General features: G+C 39.4%; 1 long non-coding RNA gene across 2 annotated transcripts; it reads left to right on the top strand.

Moving 5' to 3' along the window:
- Positions 1 to 2,869: 2,869 nt before the first annotated feature.
- On the top strand, positions 2,870 to 6,724 carry LOC103890935 (uncharacterized). Of its 2 annotated transcripts, none has more exons than XR_008525863.2 (5): positions 2,870 to 3,197; positions 4,353 to 5,147; positions 5,567 to 5,707; positions 6,222 to 6,344; positions 6,501 to 6,724. It is a non-coding gene; the product is annotated as an uncharacterized LOC103890935 (long non-coding RNA). The 2 variants fall into 2 exon arrangements; XR_008525864.2 differs by having other exon boundaries at positions 6,181 to 6,344.
- Positions 6,725 to 27,086: the final 20,362 nt, after the last annotated feature.

Genomic DNA, 27,086 nt, shown 5'->3' with positions numbered 1-27,086 from the left:
TTAATTGTCCATTAGTCTCCAAGCCTCCATCCATTAAAGTCCTCAGCCACTCATTACATATATTGTGCAGCAGTCCTGCTGTCAGCTTTTCAATGCAGAGCTGTTTTTCTGCTTCTGACTTAATTGCTCTAAGTGCCTGTTCCTTTGAGAGAGCCTAGAGCATACCAATTAATGCTAACTTGTTTTCCTTGCTAGGTTGAACAGATAAGACATGGTGAGGCCAGTTCAGCTGCTATTTACTCGAATTTATTAGAGACCCTTCTGCCTTAAGCTCACACAGTGGGTAGTTTACATCAGTACTGCCCTGTTTGCCTGATGACTCCTGGATATGTTTTGAATGGACTTAATTTTCTATAGTGAAAATGCTCCATAAATTTACAATCTATCCATGTTATTTTGATGAGGAGTTTAAATTCCATTTGCTCCTGATTAGTTTAAACATGTAATTTTTTAAATGCATGTGGCATTCTAAACAACAGCTTGGATGAAATTGACTTTGTTGATGGAAAAATTAAGCTTTCATCCTTTCAAATGACAGCTCGAGGGGTGGCCGTACAATAATTTAATTACCTTAGCTTCCTTAATTACAGCCAACTCACCTACCTTTAGCTCCATTCCCGTTTTCCTTAATAAACACAAATAAATGGAGGAAAAACGAAAATTAAGAAAACCAATCTTAGAATAGCTTTTATAAATTTTTGATAGGCATAGAGGCAAATACAAATATGTGAGACTCAGAGAAACATATTAACCCTTTGAACTCTAAAAGAACTAGAAAAACCACAATTTTGTTTTTCTCCTTTTTAAAATTGTGCCATAGTCCCACTTGTTAATACTAAATTTTATATTTTATTAATATTAAAAATATCCAATCAATATAAATTCCTGTCAAGATATGGTAATATATCTATAAACTCAGATTCTGAGTAATGACTTGATATTAATTGAATTTATTGCAGGTTTTTAAATCTTTACTACAGTTTAATTCCATCCTATAACTAAGTTTGTTAACAAATGGCCCTGTTAATATATAGTTAAGTACCTGTATATTGATTTGCTTAATTACATCTAAACAACACCAAAAAATAAAAACCACACAGATGCATCCAGACTGATTTAAATTGCAGGATATCATGAAAATTAAAGACAGACTTCTGTGTCTTATTTCCTGAGGATTGTTGGGGAAATATACACTTTTGGCATAAGCAAACTACTTAGAACAAAAATAGCAACCATTCTGGGAAACATTTACATTAGGTGAAATCTGTTTCTGAGGCTGTCTGCCTTCCACTCAAGAGCTCCCTGACCTGGCAGCGTCCCCTCTCCTCTCTATTCTCTCCCCTTCCTCAGCTGGAGGCCAGTCCTGTATCTCATATCACATGGCCCTGGTCAGTAACAAGGCATTATTAGCAAAGACAGCTATTTAGAGGTAGGGTTTTGAACTCTCTGAGGATTATCATTTTCTTCATGTTCACTATCTTCATCCTCATCTTCAATCAACATTTTTGAGAGCAGACTGTGTACAGAGCATGGAGAGCCACTGAAGTTGTTCCCCTCTCCCCAAAATAGTAACCTTTGTCTTCTAGATGAGTGAGCTCCTCTGATAAATTCTACAAGTATTGTTTCTGCTTCATGGGCATGGAGAGTGGCCTCCTCCATCTTTACAGAAGGAAATTATCACCCCCAAGTTAGACTAGTTTATTCCTAGAAAATTCCTTCAATACCCCCTCATCTGTAGGATATCCATTTAAAAATCCTATCAGCTTTTTTCTCAACAGTTTTCAGGAAGAGAGCTTTGGAAAATACTAAAATATCAGTCTAACAAATTCAAAGACATATATTAGGGCCTTTAAAACCTCATACACTTCCCCTTGGCCTCCAAGATAATGCTCCTTAATCCTAATTAGCTTTTACAGCATGATTAGTGTTTGCCAATGATGATTAGAGGTGCCAAATTCACCAAGCCAATTAGTACCAGAATTGTACGATCCTGGTGCAGCTTTATTTTGATTCTGATTCACCTTTTACATCATCTTTGTCATTGCTTCATTTGTCCAAGGTAGCAATGCTTCTATATTTCTGTGTTCTCATTTTGACTGTAGTGTTTTGATTGAGAGTCTGGAATGTTGTTCACACAAGGGGAATCTTGCCCAAAAGAATATCACTTCTAAGGTCTTCACTCAGGAGTTCGGTCATGTACTTGTGCTAATGCCTTTGTATTAAAACCCTTTGTATTAAAACCGTTCTGGTTATGGTTGAATCTGTTCCCCACCTCTGACAGATACACCATAGGGTGACCCCTAATGAGTCATGCTCTTAATACCCTTGCCATGAATGTGGGTGGAAATCATAACTTGCTTTTAACCATAAGATACAACAAAAGTAGGGAAATACCACTCCTGTAATTATATTTATGGCAAAGTCGAAGGGACTTTTTTCAGGTATAATTAAGATCCCTAATCAAGTGACTTTTAGTTAAACAAAAGAGCATTTACCCTCAGTGGGCCTGGCCAAATCAGTGAGCCTTTTAAAAGAGGGTCCAGGCCTTGCCTGAAGTTCGAGACCTGAAGCAGCAAAGACTCTTATTTCTGTTGCTGGCTTTGAAGAAGCAAGCTGCCATTAATTCTACAGTCATAAAGACATGAATTCTGCCAACAACCTGCAGGAGCTTAGAAGCAGATCCTAGCATTTCCATTGCATCCTCCAGATGAGAATGCAATCCACCTTGATTTCAGCCTTGTGAGACCCTGAGCAGAGAACCCAGTTATGACATGGCCAGATTCCTGACCCACAAAAGCTGTGAGATAACAAATGGGTATGGTTTTTAGGCTATCAAATGTGTGAACATTTATTAAGCAGCAATGGGAAATTAATGCACCACTCTTGCAATAAAGATACTTTGTTTTATTATCCAGTATCCCATATATCATTTTTAAATAAGTAGATCATTATACATGAACTCCACACAAGGGCTTCTTATACTTTGTTGTTAGAAAACTTACCCAAGTCACATCTCAGGCTCTAGAGATCACTTACCATCTAACCCTTATGTTTCCTATCGACTTTACTGTTAGATAAACTAGAAGATTTGGTGCCCAGCATGAAGAATAGTTCAAGTACCTGTGTGTCCCGAATTTATTCCTTCCAGTGAGTTCTTGGTCTCGCTGACTTCAGGAATGAAGCCTTGGACCCTCGTGGTGAGTGTTACAGTTCTTAAAGATGGTGTATCTGGAGTTTGTTCCTTCAGATGTTCAGATGTGTCTGGAGTTTCTTCCTTCTGGTGGGTTCATGGTCTCGCTGACTTCAGGAGTGAAGTCTCAGACCTTTGCAGTGAGTGCTATAGCTCTTAAAGGTAGTGCAAACCCAAAGAGTGAGCAGCAGCAAGATTTATCGGAAAGAGCAAAAGAACAAACCCTCCACATCATGCAAGGGGACCAGAGCGGGTTACCTCTGCTGACTTGGGTGGCCAGCTTTTATTCCCTTATTTGGCCCCGCCCATGTTCTGCTGATTGGTCCATTTTACAGAGTGCTGATTGGTCAATTTTGCAGAGTGCTGATTGGTCCATTTTGCAGAGTGCTGATTGGTCCATTTTACAGAGTGCTGATTGGTGCATTTACAATCCTTTAGCTAGACATGGAGTGCTGATTGGTGCGTTTTTACAGAGTGCTGACTGGTGCATTTACAATCCTTTAGCTAGATACAGAGCACTGACTGGTGCATTTTTACAGAGTGCTGATTGGTGCATTTACAATCCTGTAGATAGACAGAAAAGTTCTCCAAGTCCCCATTCGACCCAGGAAGTCCAGCTGGCGTCACCTCTCACCTGGACACATCTGTCCTTTTGCTACCTTTATATCAGTGGTTCTTTAACATTTTGGTCTCAGGGTTTCTTTACATCAAAAATAATTGAGGACCCAAAGAAACTGTGTTTATTTGAGTAATGTTTACCATCTACTACATTAGAAATTAAAATGGGACTATTTTAAATCATGAGAATGCACAGGCACACATTCCGTTAGCAGTCAATAACATCGTCACTCAGCATGGGAAAACCCACGGGTTGCTTGTGAAAGAGTGAAAGAAAAACATGAGGTAACATCATAGTATTATTACAAATTGACCTTGCAGATCTGAAAGGGTCTTGGGAACCCCTAGAAATCACACTTTGACACCACATCTTGAAAACCATTGCTTTATGTTTTTAGCATTTTTTTGTTTTATATTGCATTAAATTTTATTAAGCCAACTTACATAAGTTTATGAAATATATGAGGTAAACTTTTTTTAAAAAATGAAAAAGGCAAAATACTAGCTATGTAATTGTGCTGTTTATTCCCCACCTGCCCCACAGATGTGTGCTCACCCTTCTCTGCTCAGCTCTGTGCCTGGGAGGCTGACCTCTACAGACTGCATCACCAGGCTTCCGCCCTCTGGCTTCCAGATGGATTTGGCCAATGGGCAGCACCAGTGGGAAAGGAGAGGACAGGAGGAGAGACAGGCTGAGGTCATGTATTTATCCCCTTCTTCCCTACCCCATGACAGTTCTGACAGGCAGCCCCTCCGTTTCTCCAGCTCTCAGCTAAGCTCCACTAACAAGCTTCCTTCTCTTTCCCCTTTAGGGTTGGGGTGGCAAGAGCCACCACCTGGGTGTCTCACTATATCTTGTTGGCTTCCCTAATCCTGCCTACATTAATCATTTTTTTAAATTTCAAACTCTGTTGATGCTTCCATTTGTTTCCCAAGGAATCCTGGCTAATGGAGCAAGCTTGGACACATTCCTTCATTCCACAGGTCCTCAGTTTATTTAGCTGTAAAATGAAGGGCCTGAGCAGCCTTTCCCAAAGTGGATTCTGCACATCAGTCTCACCATATTCCATTTTGTATTCTGTGGTCAAATATGTTTGAGAAACACTGAATATAATGTCCCCTTTTGGAGAGCCACAATTTGTGGCACCGTATCAACAACTCTGAGAGGTCCTGAAGTAGATGCACCTGTTTTACCCTGTTTAGCTCAGCATTTCCCAAATATAGTTAACAATGGAACCACTGTTTTTTGCTTGTTTGCTTTTGCAGAAAACCCTAATAACACATAAAAAACACCAGATCAAGTTGGGCCATGTATGGCATTGTGTTATTCTGTGGAAAGGTATTCATTGCATATTTTTGAATATTTTCTGGTGGCCCCTCAATCCTGAAGTCTCAAATTTCCCACCCGTGTGGCTCAGCTTGCTCTAGGCACAATAATGGAATTCTATTTCTCTGACCTCAGTCCAATGTTGAGCTTCTCTTCTGACCGTGACTTTGTCGTGGTAAAGAAGTATCCCTCTAATTAAAATCAGGATTGAAAATAGAATTCCAGGAATAGCTGAATGCACAATACACATTTACATACAGCACAATTGCATCCAAGCCCCATGGAGTGTGGTGGTGCAAAGTAAGGTGTGAATCCCACTGAAACTTTCTGAAAGTGTGTGGTTGTCATGAACAACACTGACAAATCTGAGGCCCTCCTTGCTTCCTGTTACAATAAGTAACTACCTTTTCTTCTTTCTCTTTTGGAGACAGATTGGAGTGCAGTGGCACGATCTCAGCTCACCGTAGCCTTGACCTCCCAGGCTCAAGAGATCCTCTCACCTCAGCCTCCTGAGTAGCTGGGACTACAGGCACAAACCAAATGCCCAGAAAATTTTTTTCTTGTGAGAGCTGGTGGGTAGAGCCTGGGTCTCTCACTATATTGCCTGGGCTGGTCTTGAACTCCTGGGCTCAAATAATCCTCCTGCCTTGGCCTCCCAAAATGCTGAGATTCTAGGCGTAAGCCACTGTGCCCAGCCAGTAACTACCATTTTGATCTGATCATTTCTAGGGAAATATATATCCCCTCCTGATTTTCTATTGTCAAAGCCCCAGTGTCAGGCACTCATCCCTTTCCAATGTGGCACAAAGCAGGGGGCTTACCCCACTTCCAGGGCTGAATCCTGGCTGAACTAAGCCCATTTGTATGGCCCCATTCTCTTTCCAATAATAGGTTTGGGGTGGGCTTGTGACTCATTTCTAGCCAGTGGGACATGCAAGAGAGGTGGAATGCTGGGAGTTTAGAGGGAGAGTTTTCTCTGTTTCTGAAAATACAAACACCAGAAACCATGCTCCCTTTTTGGCACCCAATGTTATTTTGTTTCTAGATGTGTTACTTAGGAATGTGGCAGCTGTCTTGCCTCCACAGGGAGGACAGCGTCAAAATAGAACTGATGCCGAGGACAACAGAGGAGAGGACGAGACAAACCTGGGTGGATGGCATCATGGGGCCTCTGATTGTTCCTGCATCCATTCCATGTGGTTTAAGCCAGTTGAGTCAGCATTTTCTGTCTTGAATCCCAAATCTTTCTAAATGATAGGTGTACCTTTTAATGGAACTATTCATGGCCTCAAATTCTTCCCAGATACACCCTGTGAGTGTCCAGGAAGCAGCAGAAAATTAAACACTACATTTCTTCATTCACAGGCCTCCCTCCTCCTGTGCCCCTGACATACAGTGACAGTGCTGCCCTGCAGGATGGCGTATCAGAGAGCTCAGGATGGATGCAGTCAAGGACGACAGCCCATGTCAAAAAGGCTGCCTTGCTGAACATTTGCCCAGCAGAAGATTTTAGAAAGAAAGGAAACATCTTAGTGATTTTCTTGCCTCCAGAAGATTCCCTGATCCAATCTTTCCTTGGCACAAACTTTAGTTATTGTGTTTACATATACATTTTATATATGCATGGTCATTATTGTATCTCTTTTATTTGGGGACTTTATCTTGATGTGTGTTATACCTAATACACTGCAATATAAATTATGTAATTATGTGCTTTTTTTTTGAGATGGAGTCTCATTCTGTCACCCATGCTGGAGTGCAGTGGTGTGATCTCGGCTCAGTGCAACCTCCACCTTCTGGGTTCAAGTGATTCTCCTGCTTCTGCCTCTCAAGTAGCTGGGACTACAGGCACCTGCCACCACACCCAGCTAATTTTTTTTTTTTTTTTTAAGTAGAGATGGGGCTTCACCATGTTGGCCAGGCTGCTTTCGAACTCCTGACATCAGGTGATCCACCCACCTCAGCCTCACAAAGTCCTGGATTACAGGCATGAGCCACCACACCCGCCCTGTGCTTTCAGTAAGTACTTTCTCACTGCTTACTGACTGATACCCCTAGCTTTTGTATTATGAGGAAAAAGAGGCATAAGAGAATGAATCCCTGGCCCCAGTATCAGTCAGGATTTAATCAGAAAACAGAAGTCATGCTAGATTTTTGATGAGTTGGAGAGAGTTGAAAGAGGAATTAAGGCTTGCACAACCATTAGAAGGGCTGGGTAAGGAAAGGTCAGAAGGTTGCTTTTAGGGCATCCGAAGTGCAGAGATCTCAAGAGAAATTGGGGCTTCTGTTGTGATCAAGTTGCCCATAGCAGGTGCTTCTCAGGAGGACCCTGAGAAGCTGAGGCTCTGAGTAACCGCCTGTAGCTGGCACTAAAGAAAAATGGCTTCTCCTTTTCTGCCTCAGACGTTTCACGGGGGTGCCTCTCACTGGACAAATGTAACCTGGAGGCACATAGGAAAAGAACTGGGTAATGAGGTTTCTGGTTTTCCTCCAAGACAGAGAAGAATGGAGGGCTGGGGAGCATAAGTCACAATGAAGTTGAGCTATCAACAGCCCACCCAGAAACCTAACCTCCCATATATTAATGAAAAATAAAAAAAGCAGACAGCAATTGATAAACAAATGTATTTAAGTTATACCAAGGGCAAGATTGCTCTGTCAAAAAGCATTTGATAATCAGTTAATTGGTGAGTGTCTGCTATGCAGAATTAGAGGCAGTTTTTTTTTGTTTTTGTTTTTGTTTTTTTTAGATTATTTCTTGCTCAAAACTCACTCAGGTTCCTGGGCTATAATACTTCAGCCAGATAGAGCAGCTTTGATCTCACTGGCAGTTTGTTTAGAAGCCTGAGATCTGGAGTGGCTTTCTAAAATCTTCAGCTCTAAAAACCAATACAGTTTACTAAAAATCTATACATTTGCTTGCAATAGTCTCAAGTACATAGTAAAATGACAGAAATGATTTCAACCAAGAAATTAACCATTTTCTTCCTCTTGATTTAAGAAGGGAGAAATAGCTTTGGAGGGAAGTGGCAATATTTCTAAATTTACACACAAATTCACACCAACAGTATGCTCCTAATGGTTGCCACATTTAGAGCTAACCTGGTTTTCTGAGATTGATCTGGGATGGAGGGAGAAAGAACAGCTAACTGACCGGAAGCTAAACGCCACAAGGCAAAGCCTTTTTGTTAGAAGCTGAAGATTATCATATTTCCAGGAGAGGCTGGATGCTTTGGTTAAGAGAGACCTAGTTATGAATCCAGCCTTCTAAAGACCTCCAGCGAGAACTCTGCAAGTCTCCTCAGGGCAGGGGTTCTGGGAGTTTCTAGGTTCTTGCAATTCCTGCAAGAAAACACATCAACACACACAAAAAAGCACTGGGAATTCAGATTCCCAGAGAAGCACATTTGGGTACATCCCTCAAGGTTAAGATTTGCTGGAAACTTTGATAAGATATTTGGATGTGGAGAAGACCGGGGAAGTGTTAAGTAACGGAATATGAAGTTGGGAGTCAATTATTCATAATTTTCCCTGTTGCTCTCACCCATTAGCATCAATAATTGAAAAAGGACCATCTGTGTGTGTATGGGGAAGGCAGTAGGCTTAGAGGCTGCTAATAACAATTTAGTAAATGAGGTCAAAAATGGGGCTCTGCAGACAACAAGCTTGACTGGGTACAGCCAGGCCACCTCAAAGCTGAGGCTTTAACCATCACGGCCTGCCATCTGCAGCACGTGACTCACTGCATCTTTAAGCAAGACTTTGCCCAAATAAGTACCTTCCACTTTGGTTCTATATTGTTGCCACCAGTGTAACTACTCTGCTGCCTTTCCTAGGGGTGGGGACAAGCTACCTCCTTGAGTTTGAGGCTTGAGCCTACCTTTGTACCTGTGGTCCCTAAGAGGTGCTGTCCTTCTCATTTAGCTCATACAAAGCGACTCAGGCATCCTGCAGCATCCCTGTACAGGTATCTGGCCCAGTCCACACTGCTAATTGCACCCATTGTCCTCAAAGTCCATCTGTTTACTTAAGCATGTTGGTGCCCATGCTCAATGTGCAAGGTAATACAGATTGATATGGACTCTTTGGGATTTTTAGTTAAGTGGTTTCTGCTTGTGACATTCTTTCTTTTTTTTTCTTTTTTTTGAGACGGAGTCTCTGTTGCCAGGCTGGAGTGCAGTGGCACGATCTCAGCTAGGCTCACTGCAACCTCCGCCTCCCGGGTTCAAGCAATTCTCCTGCCTCAGCCTCCCACGTAGCTGGGATTACAGGCGCATGCCACCATGCCCAGCTAGTTTTTTTGTATTTTTTTTTTCAGTAGAGATGGGGTTTCACTATATTGGTCAGGCTGGTCGCGAACTCCTGACCTTGTGATCAGCCTGCCTCGGCCTCCCAAAGTGCTGGGATTACAGGCCTGAGCCACCACGCCTGACCTGCTTGTGACATTATTTTCTGTCTTTTAAATAGAAATAGAAGTATACAAAAGCATATACCTCAGTGCTTCAGGGAGAAAAGTGTGTTAGATAAATAGACTACCTGTAAGGAAGACTTAGTATAATGACAAGCATGACTGCTTGGTATATTCAGAATTTTGATGTGTGATAAATAATGTGTGTCATTCTTTGAAATATAAACATTAGAGCTTCTTATGTTAAAAGAAGCCATCCTAACCAAATAATACTCTAGGCTTTCAGTGTACCTATAAACATGTTCATCTGGTGGGAATTAAGAGATATGCCAAAAAACAGATTTGCATTTGAGCAAAAGAATAGCAATACATTAACTGCTATATTATAGAGTTTGTAAAAATTGCTATAGTGATTATCAGTTCTTCATGGTGTCATTATTGGCTTCACTATTAAAGATATTGCTGTGAAAATGAAAATTCATAAATATGAATTTTTGTGTTATATTTTATTTTCTATTTTCACATCTGGCAATTGGTACATGTTGTGTGCCCTGCAGAGCTATTAAGTCCTGGGGTTATTGATTAAGGCCCCAAATGAGTGACAAATCTTAGAGCATAAAGACTGTTTCGACCAGGTGCAGTGGCTCACGCCTGTAATCCCAGCACTTTGGGAGGCGGAGGCAGGCAGATCACCTGAGGTCTGGAGTTCAAGACCAGCCTGCCCAACATGGAGAAACCCCGTCTCTACTAAAAATACAAAATTAGCCAGGCATGGTGGTGCATGCCTATAATCCCAGCTACTCAGGAGGGCTGAGGCAGGAGAATCGCTTGAATCCGGGAGGTGGAGGTTGCAGTGAGCCAAGATCGCACCATTGCACACCAGCTTGGGCAACAAGAGCAAAACTCCATCTCAAAAAAAAAAAATAATAAATACTGTTTCGTAAACATGGAACACTCTTGTAACTCCATCCTACTCATTCAAATACAGGCCATCACCCATGAAAATAAAAAGAAAATAAAAGGTGAATAGCACAGTGCAAAGACAATTGGGCTATGTGTGAAGCAACTCTGCACACCTATAAGCATCATTTCTGTGTGCTTAGGATAATGCAAAAGGCATTGATCAAAGTAAAATGATCATAAGAAAACGTAGGCTACGTGTCTGCTCAGCTCCCTCAGTAACCACTCAGAAATCAGCCTTTCATTCTGGAATCCTGGCTGCCATTTACAGAGTGCTCTTGCCACTATATTCCAGGTGCTATGCTGAGTGCTTTGCCTGAGGTGCTTAGGGGACCCTTGCATCACCTGGGTAGTGGTTAAAGCGAACTCAGGTGGTCTTGGCTTCAATACTGGCCCCACCAAGTGCTCCTGTGTGATATTATGCATATTATGCACTATCTGCTCTTCAGTTTTCCTCACTTGTAAAAGGGGAATGATAATACCTCAGGAATTAATACATGTAAAAGGGTTAGTGCAATGCTTAACACATGGTAAACATTCATCATATTAAATACCATCACCACTTTTATCTATGAACCATCCCTGCCTGCAAGAACTTATAATTTACTTGAAGAAAGAAACCCCATGAATCAGTCTGAGAACAATTAAGACTTACTACAGACCACCCAAACTGGAAGACTTAACGGAAAAAAAGAGAGAGAAATGAGAGCTTGAGCTGTTTAGAATCATCTTCGTGGAAAGAATAGGATTTGACTTGAGCTTTAGAGAATGAAAGGAAGATGAAGAGACAGAAAAGAGGAGGAAGGGTGTTCTGATAGGGTGAAGAAGAGGCCAAGGCCTACTGATAGCAATGACTGTGTTGAGGGCAGGGGAAGGAGGCAAAATCAGCCAATGAGGGGTAAGTAAGGATGAATAATACCCAAGGATATAAAGAAACAGAAACGAGGGTACAATACCTAGCCAGCCACCAGCCTCCTCCTGAGAGTTTCCAAAAGGATGCTATGATTCTTAAAGTGTGGTCCCAGACCAGCAGTATTGACATCATCTGGAAATTTGTTGGAAATAAAAATTCTCAGGCTCTTCCCCAGATCCACTAAAACAGAAACTCTGGGGGGTGGGGCCTTGCGGGTGATTCTGATACACAACAAAATCTGCAGACCACTGGTGTAGTGAGTTACAAGAAGACCCATCTTCCCACTTTATCCTTCCTGCCCAGGCAGGTGCTCCCTCCCATTGGCAGCCTCAGTGCAGGCTGCTTGGGGTCCACTCCTCAGGCATGTTTCCTTTGGCCTGAAAGAAAATTTCCAAAGGATGAGCAGTGAAGACGGAGAACAGGTCCCTCCTCACATCTTGGGTGACTTTCAAAAATCCCATCCTGGTGTCTCCCACTGACGTGTGGGAGGGAGTTAGACCGTCTGGCATCTTGTAGAGTGGATCTTGGATAATGGAGAGTTGGATGAAGAATTTGGGCTGATGGCTGGTACACAGCAGTTAGTAAGCACTTCGTTTTATTTCATGGGTCTATTTAGGAAACTTTATTATGGACAATATTGAAGTGATTTAGATTTTTCCAGAATAGAAAGAAGCTGTAATATAGTCCTCAACTCAGTCTAATCCATTTAAGAAATTGTTACTCCTGTGATGGTTTTCTGAAATAATTTATTTCCAACAGCCTCATAAAGATCCATGCATTATCACTGGTTGATACGGCTTTTTAGTCTTTCTTAAGTGCTGGGCTTGTGCAGGTGGCCATTTGGAGACAGAGTGTGCTATTTGCTGTTAAGAGCAAACAAATGGCCCTTTGATATAAAAAGGAGCATTTGTGAGAGGTAGAGAAGGTCACATGACTTCCCTCAGGAAGGATCTCTGACATCTCGTCTAAGTGCTTTTGCACATTTAATCTGAAAATGTATAATAGGGATGAAACCGGTAAATTACATTTGCTGGCCTCCTTCATTTACCTTATCTAATTATTTGATTGGTGCTTAAAACTCAGAGACAAGTCTAAATTATTCAAGAGTCTACTGCTTCTGAAATAATTCCAGAGTGTGTTAAATTGCGTTTTTTTGTTCTGACACATAAAATAAGTCTCATCTTAGACATAGTTGCCTTTCAGAGGGTTGGAGCAGGGGAGCAAGAGGACAGAGAATTAGGCAGTGGTATTTAGATCTTAAATTCTCATTTTCATCTATTGTGTAAGGGAGGAAAATTAGTTTTTTAGGTGTACCTGCAAAACATTCATCCAAAAGCCTAGAGGGAGTCACAGGCATCCTGTGTTATTTGGCCAGCAGTTATCCATTTCTGCAGCATCAGAAATCTATACACATTGACAAACAAGAAATTAAAGCAGTGATGTGAAACAGACCTCTAAAACACCTCTCTTTCAATTTAAAATTCATTGCCTAATGGATGAGGTAGAATGGGAAGTTGCCATTTGCTAGTTAATAAAAATTCCTGATTAATGTCATGTAAAGTGAAGCTCATTAGCTGGGATATATTTTTCTTTTCAGAGCTGAGATGACAAGGAAGGGGAGAAAAAGAAGACAAAGCCTTCTGAATGGAGTGTTGTTCACTTACATTTGTCAGATCCAGTCAAGCGCCCAGTCTTGTCATGTTGTTCTTGGCACTGACAGTCTTATATAATAATGAGGATAATTTTTGCTTTATTCACTTGACATAATCCTGGTCCAGAACCTCATCAACCACTCAAAGATTACTGCAACAGTCAACAAATCCATCAACCAGCCATTGGTCTCGCCTTGTTCCCATTTCACGAAGCCTACACTTCCCTGGTTAGTTTTCCTAGTAATTTCAGGGGCTGCCTATTTCCCTGAATATGTATGGTTTATGCATGAATATGTATGTAACATTTATATATATGGCATACAAACTTCTCCATAATGACTTTTGATGATCCCCACAAGAAAGCCTCTTTCTATATCACCAAACCTCAACTACATTGCTGCCCCTTAACTTAGCTGTGTACAGTTTATCAGAATTATACGGTGCTCATCTCTTATTGTGCCTCCTTTGCCCCACCTCACAGCCTATGAATGAGCCAAACCAGAAGACTGGAGGTCCAAACAGAACTTCTTTCTAGTCCATGCATGCATGAGGTGCCCTCACTGTTGTCTTTCTTAGTGTGTACCAATGTCAGGCTGAAAAATACCTACTTCTCTTTTACAACTTTGCTCAGGCATGTTTCCTTTTAGCCTCCTAAATTTATGGCTGGGGCACCCGTAACAAAAGACACATTAACAAGAAAACCCTGTAACAGAAGACACAATAACAAGAGAAGTCCATATAAATGTATTTGGTTAATCTAAGTTTTACATGGTGCAGGAGTATTCATAAGGAAATGACCTGAAAAAAAACAGTTAAATCCTAGTGTTTTTGATAGTAGTTTTGATGAAGAGTGAACAGTTGTGGAGAAATATGATAGGGCAAAGAGTATGTGGTGAGTGTAGTAAGCTAGAAGAAACTTAGCAAGGCCTGTGTGCTCAGATTCTTCACTGTGTCCCTTTGTCTTTTGAGATAAGAATGCTGCTTCCCTCTGATTATAGGGAGGGCACCTCTTATGTGGGAGCCTTGTGACCTACTTCAGAGGAAAAGGGCAGGGGAAGGTCAGAGAGATCTTCCTGCTTCTGCTGTTTTCTCAACTTCCTTTAGCTTAAAATATTCAATATGCCAAGGTGCCATATTTTCTAGTAGTATGTCCTGAACCTTATCAGACATCACCTCTTCTAAGTGTCTTTCCAAGTCCCTAGGCTCAGGAGCTGCTTTGGGTTTTGTCCCCAAGGGCCTACAGCTCTGAAGGCACCCATCACACTTTTTTTGCAACTAATTTGTTTGTGTGTTTACAATCCCCTCTAATATGTAAGTTCACTGAGAACTGCAGCCGTGTCTTACGTTTGGTTCCATTTCCAAGGCCTGGCCAGTTTCTAGAATGTGGTAGATTCTTATAAATATCTGGCAAACTAAAATGGATAGAGGGTCCTGCCAGATCAGATGGGAAACATTTAGGAAAAGAGATACCTTTCAGGCCCTGGCAACACAGGCCATCACCACTGCATTAAAAATGGTCTTGGTCAAGCAGCAAAGTGACTGTGGGAAAGGGGATTTGAAGGAGTCCAGAAGATGACATCTAGATTAAATTAGCCTGGAATCTTAGAGCTTCAGGTTTGAGTTTCAAAGGATAAAACAGGTCTCTGCTCAAAGTTACCTCCTCTGAGAAACATTCTTCCCCACTGACCTCTCAAAATATGAGTCCCTCCCCCTCCCTCAAACCCCTTGTCTTGCTTTGTCTTCATCATTCTCATCGAAGTCTGGCCATGTATTATGCATCATTTCTCTACTGTCTGGTCCCCACTGGAATGTAAGATCCACAATGGCAAGAAATGTGTTGAATTCACAGAATCTATGACAGCACTAGGTACATGATAGACCTTCAATAATATTTGCTGAAAAAATAAATATTTTTTCCAGGAATCAACAAATCCAGTTTCTGCTTGTCCATAGTATTCATTATGTAATATGCTTGTTTTCTTGGGGAGCTTGAGCTAATGGTAAGAAATGAAATAGAACCAAAAACAACTGTAAAAGTTAAGCAGCCTGAGCCGTGAAGGGAAGGAGTCATCCTTGAAGGCGTATTCATCCTCAGCCAATCACTGTTACTTCTAACACTGACCCTAAGTCAAGACATAGCTTGTGTTCTTTTCTCCTCATTTATCTTTCAGTCCTATATTTATTGAACTACTCAATGAATCTATCTTGGGCACCTACCATATGTCAGATGATGCTGGGTATACTGAAGATACATATATTTGATTCAACAACACTTCTTCCTTTAGGCCACACATTTACAAAACATGAAGTGATAGGTGCTCTGATAAAGCTTCCATAAAGAATGAAGGGAATACAGCTGTGGGATCATTTATTCTTTCTAGACAGGAAGGAGGTGCCAGAAAATATTTCACAGGGAGGTAATCTTTAGACGGTCTTAAGGATGAGCAGAAATTCTCCTAATAAATGCTGCTGTCTTCCATCTCCACCCCATCTTTACCATATTCCCTTGAGTCTTGACTATGACCCTAATTACCCCTCCCAGAATTAACCTTAGTGAACCCTGCAATCCTACTTCTTGCATCACCGTAGATGATGCTATAACCTTGTAGATGACTGGTATTGACCTTCCTGCCTCAGTTTTCCAGGGCATCTATCGTAACCTCAATGCCTTAGTTTCCTCACTTGAAAAATGAGAATTTTAAACTTTCTAGCTCTAGAAATCCTTTAATGATGACCGATAGAAAAAGTATTAGCAAAAATATGCACAGTGAAATCACCAGTTATCCTGAAAGTTATGCTATCCTGACAATTTATTCATCCAGAAAAACTTGTTCTACCCAATAATGCTTGATCACTGAGGTATTGCTGTGATGATGGTCCTCAGTATTATCTTTGTTGCTGGCAAAATTAAACTCTTGAGTATACTCCTTCCATAGAATGAGCCAAGAAGTTTTTTTTTTTTTTTTTTTGTAAAAGCCCAGAGAATCTTCTGGCACACACTGTGAGTCTGAGATATCAGATAGTGGCTGCAGAATGCCCTCTAGATTTCCAAAATGCAGAGCCTTGGACAATCTCTAGTTACTTGGTGAAATGCAGGAAATTATGCAAAACTTAAGCTATTACTAAGGTTTTGTTTTTCCTTATGATTCTGTTAATTGTACATGTAAATGGCACAGTTCCTTGGGATCTATCACATTTCAATTCTGGAGGTTGTTTTAACATGTCTAACTCTAGCACACCCTGAAAGGAAAATAATGGTCTGCTAATTACATCAGGCTGCTCTGATCCAGCCATGGGCCATCTATAGAGAAATCTAAATGAATGTTTAGTGCCACTTACTGGGTAAGTATAAACGAAAGAGAGCTTCCATTAGGTTCCTGGTGTACCAAGGGCTTCACTGTGAAGAAGGCTGCTCCTAGTGAACTGTTAATGCTCCATAAATATCATTACCAATTATAATGAAATGTTGCCTGGGGCCTACTCCGAAATCCAGGGTACTCTGGCATTGTGACTTTCTCCAAAAACTTAGGACACATGACCAAATGACCAAGACCTTCTATTATCATGTGATGGTGCTTTTTATCTTCCTAAATTTAATTTTTCTTCTCCAGGCAAAGTGACATAAGTATAAACAAGTAATTACTGATTTGACAACTGTTCTAGTCAAAGCAGACTTTTCACGTGTTTTCTTGTCCCATTAGAAATTAAAATTTGCTATCCCTTTCAATTAAATCTGGGACCAGCAATATGTTTCTGGGACTAAATTTAGTTATTAAACAGAAAAATATGCTATTACATAACTGAGAAAATTGCATTGTTTTATAAAGTTTGGTGTTTAAGAATTAAAAATTAAGAGTGCTAATAAAATCATAATATTGGACTTTAATGAAAATATGCATTCCTATTGTTTTAAAGAAGTATTCAATTTTTCTTCAAACACATTTTAAGCTACAATTTGATATATACATTTTTTACTTGTCAAATGAGCAAAGATCTAAAAGTATGATAACACACTTTATTGCAGAAAGTGTTGGGGAGACAGGTGCTCTTCAACTGGCTGTGGGATGTAAATGCATAGTCTCTCTGTATGGCAATTTGGCAAAAAATTTCAAAATTAAAAACCTACATAGCATTAGGTGGGGGCTGAGCAAAGTAGGCCTCAGCATATGGCCTGAGGGAGATAGAAAAGCCTGAGAAACAAGAAGGGGGACCACACAAAAAAGTGACCAGGCACAGGTGTTAGAGCACAAGCAGTAGGAAGGGTGACCAAGTGGTTGGATGGTAGTAACAGCTGTCCACTGCAGGGCATCAGAGTGGGATGAGGAGGACATTCACATAGCACAGGGCAGTTTGGCACAGAGTGTCAGAGCCCATGTAAGGTGAGGAAGGCGTGTGTGGGGTTGGGAGTAGCTCAGAACCAGGCATCAAAACCCTGGAAGTTCCAGTGGACAGTGTCAGAGACCTAATGAAGTGAGGAGGGTGTTCATGCATACAGGGTTGGAAGAGGGTAGCAGCAGCGTATGGAGAATGGTAGCATGCAGGGCGTTTGATCGGATTAGTAAATATATTTAGGATAACATGAGACAGTATTCCCACTGTTGGAGAATGGAGTTACAGACATGAAAAGGGAGAAGACTAGAATGAACCTCATGGTGTTGGATTGGAATTGGGGATATTAATATGAACTCATGGTTTTTAGTATGCAGAAATAGTTGTAGACATAAGTATGATGTAAAGTATATATGTGTATGCACGTACGTGTGTGTGTGTGTGTGTGTGTAAGTTTGCTAGCTTGGTTGACTGAGAAGGCCGAGGAACAGAAACACCTCAAATATCAATGAGCACACTTCATGCCCAAATTACTTTTATGCACTAAAAGGAACCAAAGACCCTAGGGTAAATGGGTGATATCAGGGCAGGGGCAGGAAAAGCAAAAGCCAAACCTGAACGTCTCGTTATGTGAGAAAACCAGGAAGTGCTCAAAGAATGATGTGCATACGTCCAAAATCAAAGCCAGCCTGAATGGGCTCTCATTGACCAAGTCTGGGATAATTTGAGCATCAAAATAAGTAATGATACTAATGGATTATAGCCTATTGAATAAACTAAGAATTCATTAATTCATAATAATATAAATGAAAGAACGAATAAATGAATGAATCAAAAGAGCGAAGAGGAATGGGATAGATACATGGTTTCAAAATACCTTCCTACAAAATTCTTATTAATTATCAGGGGCAAAAGAGTCAGTTTACAGTATAGAAGACTCATCAATCCCCTAATTAAGCAAAGTTAACACCCTCGTTAATAGGACAAGTTGACATCATGCATGATGTGATAGGATGTAAAGAGAAGACTGCAGTGAGGCTTCTGTAATGTTGTAAAAGTGCTAACCATGAGGAAACCTCAGACTAACCCCAACTGGGAGACATTCTACCAAATAACTGACCTGTAATCTTCAAAGCATCAAGGTCATAGAAGTCAAGGAAAGCCTGAGGTCCTCTTCCAGAGTAAACAAAACTAAAGAGAAAACTAAATGCAACATGTGATTCTGGACTGGCTCCTTTTGCTGTAAAGGATGTTTGGGACAATTGGTGACATTTGTATAGAATCTAAGATAAATAATGTATCAGCGTTAATTTCCTGATTTTGATGGCTGTATTTGTGGTCATATAGAAGAATGTCCTTGTTCATAGGAAATATACAATAAAGTATTTGGAGGCTGAGGCATCATGTCAGCAATTCACGTTCATACAGTTCAGGGAAAAAATTCTTTGCACTATTCTTGCAGCTTTTCTCTAAGTTTGAGGTTGTTTCAAAATGAAAAGCTAAAAAAATGCACATACAAATTCCTCTTTTATAAGGAAGTTACATATGAAGGTTTCTTCCTACAGACATATATTTCCATTTGTGCAAAATATTGTATGTACCTTAATATTTATTGATGCATTGCAGCAAAAGATAGTACACAGTAAGAGCTCAATAAATGGAAGCTTGTTATTATTACTGCTACCATTCTTCATTACACAGCACCCAGTGAGATTACAGAGGTTGGCTGGGATGAGGAGGGCATCTTTGTGGGGTGGAGGCAGCTTGGCTTGAGCAGGGTGGGGTGGCCTAGAACAAGATGTCAAATGGTTGTCAAAATCAAATGTACAGATAGGTAATTTCCTCTTTGCCTACTAGTCTATTAGCTTCACTGTATACTTAACTTAGAATATATACATATGTGTATAGAGAGAGAGAGGTTTCAAAAGTTAGTCTTGAAGCTCATTTTGAAGGGAATTGAAGACATCTAGTATTAGTGGTTTCCAAACCTGGCTTCATGTAACAATCATCTTGGAAGCTTTAAAAAAATACCCATTCCTGGGGCCTCACACTCAGATATTCTGATTTAATCAGTCTAAAGTGGAGTCTAGTCATCAGCATTTTAGAAAGTTCCCCAGGGTTCTAGGTACAGCCATGGTTGAGATTCACCTTCTGTTACCTTGCCAGTGAAAGGTGCATATCCAGCCTTAAGGATCCTAGAAATGGGCTCTTGAGGTGGCTAAATGAGTACTTCTCAGACATTACTTATTTAAACTTCAATTTCATGAATTTTTACCAATCTATGTGCCATCTGCACTATTATTAAATATTTTAACTGATCCTGTTTTATTTAAGTTTATTATAAAAAAAGTTAAAGAATAAATTATAGCTCTATATGCAAAATCAAGATTGCTTGCCATAAAAGAAGTTAAGGTAAAACAAATACCAAAATTTCTCTGAAATGTTACATTTTTTGAATTTAATAATTATATAAAATATTTTTTATGAAAAACAATAAAATAAGAATAAGTCTAGTTTATTGACATAAAAAGGAATATCTGAAATTCAGCTTCTTCAATGAGATTAAAACTATGATCAGTCAATAATAAAAGACACCATTTGGTTGGATTTCCCTTAGTTGAAGGAGAAAATTAAGTTCTAGGCCAGAGAGATGATATGATTGAACTTTTCGTTTCACTATTAGCAAGGTCAGCGAAATTCTACTAACATGTTGTATAAAACTGGAAAGGGCATAGAGGCTTAGTTGAGAATATTCAATCAAAATGTTGTATGGGGCTTTTGTTCAATGAAATGTGGTTTCAGGAAGTAACAGGAAATGAGTTCCAGGAACTAATGAACCAGGAACCAGAAAAATAAATTGCAGTTATTGGTTCAGTTGCTGCGCGTGGGTTACCCACCCAACCTTCCTCTTTGCTTCACTCCCACCCCTACCCGCGAGTCTCAGCTACCTCCACTTAAAATCAGCAGTGTATGCCAACAGTCTAGAAAACTCTAACCAGATAGTTCTCTGTTAACCTGTTCTGCCAACAGTCTAGAAAACTCTAACCAGATAATTATCTGTTAACCTGTTCTTACGTGACGGTGCACAATTCAAACATCTCTCTACCTCTTTCTTCTTTTTCCCTGGCTTTTCAGAACATACTATTTTCTGGAATTGGAAAACATTCCTTGACCCCAGTTTCTAAAAAGACAGCTATCCCCAGGCAATATTTTAAACTAGTATAGTTTTTCTCCTCCTCTCTCTATTATAGATATTTGTCTTTCCTTTGGTCCATTTTGCAACTCTGCCCCTGTACTTAGGGGCTGAAGGTCTCTCTCAGTAATTGAGGCTACTCTCACCTCATCAGCCTCAGGATGGAAGCATCCTAGGTCCCTGGACCACTACGTGGAGAAGAGCTGCCTAGACAGCCACCTCGCCCAAAGTGACCTTAAATTTATACATCAAAGAAAAAAAAAGCTTGAGCCACTAAGATGTCAGGGTTTGTTTGTAAATATTTTGCAGCCTCTCGCAAGAAATACAAATACTCATGCTTATAAAAGACTGGAATTATAGAAAGAAAAATGTAAACAGTGGCTACACTTCAGGGTAGGCTTACCAGTGATTCACACATTCATTCATTCATTTCAAGAAAGATTTACTGAGCCCACAGAAAACAGCACTGTGAGAGATGCTGAGATTCAATTATGAACATGGTATTGCCTTCACCTTAGAGAAGCTCACAGCCCTTTCACATGTCAGAATAAAATGCAGGTAGGATATTTTTCATATAAAAACTGAAGAAAAAGAAAAGAAAAGAAGCCCTACACACCAAAAGGAGAAAATTCTACATCTGTGGCACGAAGAGCTAGAAATAACTGGGCCCACCCTTGCGTACCTTTGATGATGCATATTTTGTACAACTTAGTTTGTACAAACTAAGATTAAAAATACAGAGGTCCAGGATGTTCTGTCATGATTGGGCAAACTCAGTTGTGAGTATGGTTTATAAAAAGAGATTTCATTAGATTATATAAACATGTCACCTCTGTTTAGGACTAGATGCTTATAATCTTTCTGCTCTATTTGCTGCATGAACATTCATTATTTTAGATCAAAGTAAACAGAGGAAGCCACTCACACTTCCCCAGTGTCTCTCTCATTAAAATTAATTATTTTCCCAGTTCAGTCCTCTTTGTTCACAATCGTGTCCAGTGAGAGAAACACGTCTTAAGAAACCCAATTATGTCTAAGGCAGTTTCAGAATCAGATAAAAGGGTTGGGGGCTGGAGCATAAGAAAGGCCTAGTGGGGAATAACTCCACATTTCCAACAACCTGCCGCATTCAGAATTCTCTTTCTCCCTAGGATTAGTTTTGAAAGCACTTTGACTTAAATATAAACATTTTCCAGTTTTAATTTCTAAAACTGAGAAGAAAGAATTTCATTCAAAATATAATGAAACTATTTTCTGTATCACTTTATAGCACATGAATTTAATTAGTACATCGGTCAATAAAGGAATCACAATTTATTCAGTGAAGTATTTTGGTAATACTGTGCAGCTATGGGTTTCACTTGTTCTATTTAATGAACCTACAAAATACACATAAATGACTCCTTCAAACAGAGACATTTGATTCTCAGTTCACTGGGGAATGAATATATTGATTATTATCAATGCATAAACCATGGCCAATTAAATGTTTCCGTGGAAATAATCTTGCAGAAAGGACTTTGGACAGCATAGCTTAATGTAATTTATTTTAGTTCTCATTTGCTAATAGAAAACAGGAGCTTTGTGTTCCAAAGACAAAAATAATGTGTTTAAAATTTCAAAGGAGTGGTGACAGTAAAAAATTAGTGCTATCTCTCACTTGTAGAACTCATCTTGATAGAACAGGAAAGAGTCAGCATCACACAAGAATCTAAGGAGACCGAGGAAGGCACTGGAGAGCTGGTGTTGTCTCCAGCTTCCACCTTTCATGCTTGTTAGCGAGGGGCTTACTGGTGCTTTTCATCTATACCTAGAAAACAATAACAATGTTCCTTCCCTAGGATGCAGGCCTAGTATAGTCCCGATGGTGACTGAGGCCTTGGGAAAGGCTCAGGAGGAATCTTCCCCAGGGGAAGGGAGAATGGCCTGGGTCTTGAACTTGACGGATCCTGCCATGCCATGGTCAGGCAGCTGGGCAAGACCTCAGGACACTGGGGGATGAGGGCGGGTAGTTGGGAGGACAGGACTTTCCAATGCTGCTGAAAGCAGAAGCAGTGCAGCATGACTATTAGCAAGTCAAAGCCAGAGAGCTGTTGTTTTTCTTTTTTACTTTTCATGACAAGTATTGCCTCATTTTTGCTATACAATATCATACGTTCATTGTAGAAAATGTAGATTGCCTGGATGAAGCAGAATAAAGAATATCTTAAAACATGTACATTCCTATCACTTCAAAGAAATAATCATTGTTAATATTTGTGAGTCTGTCATTCTAGATTTTTTCTATATATTTCCTACTTTATAAAAGGTATACATTTTGAACATTATTTTTAATTTAATTTTTAAATTCAGGAGTATTTCAACCACATCTTTCTCTATTGCTATGTACGCACCTAAATAACTTTTAATCACTGCACGTTGTTCTGTTGTATAGCTATAACCTAATTTATTGAAACTAGACTATTGACATTAGGTTGTTCTCATTTTATTCTATTGTATGCCATCCATCTTAAAAATGCTTGCATTCCTATCTTTGTGCATTTGTTCAGTTCTTTACTTGGGATAAAGCAGAAAATGGGAACTGATATATCAAAAAACGCACATTATTTTGTATGCTTTTGATACAAATTGTTGAATTATCCCCTGGGGTTAGCAGCCTCTAAAATGGACCCTAGTGATCCTCCCTCCTGATATTTATGCCCTCAAATGTATGGACGGAGACCTGCTACCAGTCCTGGCAGGGAGCTGGGAAGTAGAGCTTCCTCTAGATGAGCTTTCAGATGACTGCAGCCCTCACCAACTTCTTGACTGCAGCCTTGCAAAAGACCCTAAGCCCAAGGACACAACTAGGCTACACCCAGATTCCTGACCCACAGAACTTGTGAGACAATAAATGTTTCTTGCTTTCACCTGGCATAAACCTCAGTCCTTATAAGACTACCCTAGCTTTATCTCTCCAAAAGACTATCCTAATTTAGAATCACTTCAGTGGTGGACATATGAGTGCACCTTTCCCGCAGACTCAACACTGTGCCTTTTAATCTTTGCCAGACTGTTTGCATGTCTTTTATTATTACCAAAGTATTTGTTTTTTATTGAATCACCCATCCTTAGCCTTTGCCCATTTTCCTATGAGGGATTTGTCTTTTTTCTTACAATCATAAAGAATGCTTTATGTATTAGAGTTATTGCAAACTCCCATTCCACCTCCCTACATACACATACACAAGTTTTCTATATTTCTACTTTTATTTGATATTTTTGTTGCAATCTTTTCCAATCTGATTGGTACAAATAATAGCTCATTTGTTTTCATTTGCATATATTTATTCCACGTATTAATGTGGTCAAACTTTTACACAGTAGATTTTGTTCTTCCTGTCTTCAATATTATACTTTTAATCCTTCCTTCCTTCTTAAAATACATTTGTATTCTGTTATATTTTATTCCAGTACTTTTATAATTTATACATTAAAAATCTTAAATATTTCAAGAATTTAATTTGGCATAAAGTGTAATGTTCTATTTTAGCTTTTTCTCATGATAATTAACCAGTTGACCTAATACCATTTATTTAATAATTCTCTTTCCAATCATTTTAAGTACTGAGGAATTATAATCTTTTATACTTCACAGAGCAAATTTGCTATTACTCTTTTCTGTGAAACTTTTCTTAGATATTTTCATATATTTATTCTTATAGATCATTTTTAAGTTATTTTATAATGGCCCCGATACAGAATTAACATCTTATAAGAGTAACTATTCCTTTCCAGGAGTATAGAATTATCTCCATTTATGCAGCCTGTTCTGTACGTACTACAGCTGAATGTTAGGATTTGCTTTATAAAGATCTTGCACATTTCATTTTTATTTCTTTCTCATGATTTTCTGTTGTTTAAGTTATTATTATTGCGGTGGTAGTGGTTGCTCTGTGGATGGATTTTAAGCTCCACGAGGTGAGGATATAGTTGGTTTTGCTCATCATTATATTCCCAGTACCTCGTATTTTCCTTGACTCATAGAAAGCTTGCCATCTACTTCTGGAATGAATATATGAACAAATAAGGGAGAAAGTAGCCAATATTCCATTATGCTTTCTAACAGGCTGTTGATAACATATAGGAAAGCAAAAGGAATAGGAACAATTGCATATATAATACAACTTTGTTGCACATCTAAAGTATCATTAATAAGTCTATGACTTGAGGAAAAAATAATTAAAGCTTACAAAAAAGGAAAAATCAATACAATCCCTATGATATGAAGAGCACTTTCAAATCAGAGAAGATAACACAGGAAAAAGTGGACAAAGGACATTAAAAGGTAATTCATAAAAGAAGAAATGCATATGGGCAATAGTTATATCAGAAGAAAATAAAGATATGCAAAGAGAAACAATATGAGCTAGTATTAAATTGGCACAAAAGTAATTGTGGTTTTCCCCATTAAAAGTAATGGCAAAAACTGCAGTTACTTTTGCACCAACCCAATATTTATACCAATCAGATTGACAAAGATTTTAAAGTTGGATAAAAACTATTATTGTCACAGATAGAGAAACAGGTAGTTTCCTGTGTTCTCAGCAGATAGGGTTTTAAACTGGGATACCACATAAGGAGGGCAATCTAAAAATATATATCAAAATTCAAACTGAGCTAATTAGTTGATGCAGCCATTCCTCTTCCAGTAATTTAATCTTAATTTCATATTCATCTTAATTTAAATCTTTAATCTGAAAATAATTACATAGGAATGTACATTTCAAAGAAATTAATAAAACTGGCCATTAGGGAAACATCTGCTTGGATAAATCATCTTGTATTGTTTTCATGTTAATCTGTGTCATCATGAAGTTTTCCCTCCTTTCTCTTCTATGGCTTTTTCTTCTTCTCTTCACCTATTTCCCCCCTTTCCTTTGGACACAAATAAAATGAATGTTAATTGCAAACACCAGTAAATAGTAATTGAGAAGAGTTAGTTACTATTTGTATGCCCAGAAATGTAAATTCCTTTAATCATGATACTACTGTTAATAATTCATGTTTATGTTTCTGCTTTTTGTAGGAAAATTGAATTTACTGTACTGCTTGTCATTGTAATTTGTGCACATATAAGATCTCTTCATTCAGAACTTAAGCTAGAACCCAAGCCATGGAGTGCCTTGGTGGCAGTGTCCAGACTTACACAGAGCAGGCAGGAAGAAACAAACATCCCTGAATCCAAAACAAGCATGAAACCTGTACACATCTCGTGACCTTTTCTGACTTTGAAATTGCAACAGCTGATTTTCTAATGTTTTCCTTTAGCTGTGGCAAGATACCCTGGGAGCTTCAGGAACAGGAGCACTCCCTATTCTATGTGGAATGAGGGATGCTCAAAGGATGAGCCTTATCTTGCCCTGCCTAGAAGAATGATCCTTATCTTGGCTTCCCTAGAGAAGATGCCAACTTAAAAGGTGACTTGACTTGAAACGAATTCAACTTATTTATTCAAGGTAAATAATTAACCAGTCCTACAGAAAGGAACAAACAGCATTGTACCATCCAGTCACTCCTCCCTCACCTCATGCAATGAGTGGCCCTCGGCTGTGGCACTGCTGCCATCTCTGATACTGTCGGCAACAGTCCCTTTGCAGAGGGTCATTTCTAATTTGGCCCTTCTAATTTGAATCATGTCCCAAAACAGAAAATGGACAGATGCTGGGGATTATTTTTAACTAGTCTGTTTTTAATCAGGGATATGGAATCTTGATCATTGATTTTGTGTTGTTTTTCTCCTCTTCCTCTGCAGTAGGGTTTCTCAACCTCAGCACTATTGACATTTGTGGCCATACAGTTTTTTGTTATGGAGGGCTATGGTGAACACTGTAGGATGTTTAGCAGCATACTTGGTCTCTACCCTCTAGATGATATTAGCATTTTCTTTTCCCCAACTGTGACAACCAAAAATAAGTCCAGACATTGCAAAGTGTCCCCTGGAGGCAAAAGCATCTCTAGCTAAAACTATGGCTCCATGCCCAAAATGACTTACTGAATACATTTACGTGCATAGCATATGCTAGGCATTTGTAGGAAGGAAGGATGGGTGTATGGAAAGAAGGAAGGAAAAGAGGAAGGGAAGAGAGAAAGAGAGAGGGGGTGAGACGTAGGGAGGGAGAAAGGGAGAGAGAGAGAAAGAGAGAGAGAGAGCCCTAGAGCAATATCTCAAGGCACCCGCATTTCAAACAAGATACTATACAGAAAAAAATACAGCAAAAGCTTACTATTATGGAATTGCCTTTCACATTCAAAAGAAAATAAAGGTCAACTTTCCACTACTCTTTATCCAAAAGAAAGTTAACTTTTAAATTAATATCTTTCACATGAGCCCTAGTTGAGACACTGACATCACTTCTAGATTCTATCAAACTTGCACACTGGTTTAAAAATGCAGAACCAGAAGTCGAGGGGACCAGGTGTCCAATTCTGGTAATGTCACTAATGAAATGACTTA

Source organism: Pongo abelii, chromosome 5 (assembly GCF_028885655.2).
Source record: "Pongo abelii isolate AG06213 chromosome 5, NHGRI_mPonAbe1-v2.0_pri, whole genome shotgun sequence".
Taxonomy (NCBI): domain Eukaryota; kingdom Metazoa; phylum Chordata; class Mammalia; order Primates; family Hominidae; genus Pongo; species Pongo abelii.
Note: the sequence above shows the minus strand (reverse complement) of the source record. Positions and strands in the feature narration are given on the sequence as shown.